The 1,801-nt window shown below is 37.2% G+C and overlaps 1 protein-coding gene across 2 annotated transcripts in view; it reads right to left on the bottom strand.

The window, feature by feature from the left end:
• Positions 1 to 550: 550 nt before the first annotated feature.
• LOC106872982 (general transcription factor II-I repeat domain-containing protein 2-like) overlaps positions 551 to 1,801 on the bottom strand; it is a 114,092-nt gene continuing 112,841 nt past the window's right edge. For both annotated transcript variants that reach the window (XR_001409823.2, XR_001409822.2), the window contains one exon: positions 551 to 653. The gene's annotated coding sequence lies outside the window, so the exon portion shown is untranslated. The remainder of the gene's footprint in view (positions 654 to 1,801) is intronic.

Here is a 1,801-nt window from a genome sequence, read left to right as displayed (position 1 = left end):
ATTTCTATTTGTTGGTCATCGTTTCATTTCGTTTTATACACAGTAGTTTTTGGCAGAGCTCAGAATTTCAATGGTTGTTGTTTTTTCTTTTCAGCGAATGTCACTTGATAGACTGCACACACACACACACACACGTACACAAACACAAACACATATATACGCACGCACAACACTTGCGCAAACACACACATATATACACACGTGCACTAAGACAAACGCATACACGCGCAAGCACACACACACACACACACATACACACACATACGCACACATACACATACATACACACACACACACGTCTGTGTGGAAAGAAGAAAGGAGACAAAAGAAGCAATTGAGTTTGCGGCAATCATTGTTCCGACATGCTGCAAAACCACCACAAGAAGCGTTGATATATTTATCATGAAATATTTTTACATCAAACATTCAAATTCACAATTCCATGCCGTTTGTTTGCAAAACTTAAAAATCGAACATCAAATACATTAAAATCAATAACACATCGATATTTTTTCTTTTTTTTTTTTACTTTTATTTTGTTTATCGACAAACTATCTCTTGACAAAAATCCCATATTTCATGTTTCGATCCTATGCTTTGACAGTGGCAGCAAATTTATTTCTTTGGTAGATTGTGCCCAATGGTTGAATCGACTATATAAATAGTAATGGTAATAATAATAATAATAATAATAATAATAATAATAATAATAATAATAATAATAATAATCCGTACGGTATTACATGGTCAGTTCCACCGTGGAACCAACAAATCAAAATACCAGGGAGCATCATGGCGGTGGCTCCAGAAGGGTGACTTAAAAAAGGCCCTGTGTGGTTTTGGGAAACTTTTCTACAATATACTCAAACCCTCTGGCATTTCTCCTCCCTAGTGTCTTTACAAACTGTTTCAGGCAATAGGACATTACACCTCCATGTAATGTCCTATTGCGTCCTTTGCACATAATGCTTGGACTGACGAAACAGAAATACTCAAAGATGTCAACTTCACTGGATGAACCGGAACTGCCTGCCTGGAATGCTCTCAATTGGATCTGTGAGAATTTCTTGGGCAACAAGAAAGCAATGGACTACAAGGATGGCATCAAGAACCTTCTGGAATGTGACTCAGCAAAAGGTTGTTGCATGTCACTGAGAGTTCACTTCTTGGACTCCCCATCTCGATTTCTTTGCAGATAACCTTGGAGCAGTGTCTGATGAACATGGTAAAAGATTTCTCCAGGACATTAGTGCTATGCAGAAACGGTACCAAGGCTTCTGGAATGACAGTATACTGGCTGATAACTGCTGGACACTTTACCTTGATTAACCAGATCAGGAAATCCAAATCACAATGTTTCTAACTCTGTTGTTCTAACTTTGTTTTGTCTGACCCATTTTTTGTTTTCACTCTTTGTAGAATGGTAGTGATGATTTTTTTAACTCAATAAACTCATTTACTTTCTAAAAATGATATGTCCTTATTAATTATGTTAATGATTTCATATATACAATTATGTAAATATTTGCATGTATATACTGAAAAAAAACTGATACGTGCTGCATACAAATGGAGGGGAATTTTGAAATCAGCATGAAGAATTAGTCTAAAAAAGTTGGTTTGTCTGTCCTTGTTTGTCCCCTCTGTGTGTAACCCCTTGTTGGCAGTAAAGAAATAAGAAACGTTAACACGCTGGGCGAAATGCTTAGCAGTATATCGTCTGCCGCTACGTCCTGAGTTCAAATTCCGCCGAGGTCGACTTTGCCTTTCATCCTTTCGGGGTCGATAAATTAAATACCAG

The sequence above is a fragment of the Octopus bimaculoides genome, chromosome 22, assembly GCF_001194135.2.
Source record: "Octopus bimaculoides isolate UCB-OBI-ISO-001 chromosome 22, ASM119413v2, whole genome shotgun sequence".
Lineage (NCBI taxonomy): Eukaryota > Metazoa > Mollusca > Cephalopoda > Octopoda > Octopodidae > Octopus > Octopus bimaculoides.
The sequence above is the reverse complement of the archived record's forward strand: the minus strand, read 5'-3'. Positions and strand labels throughout refer to the sequence as shown.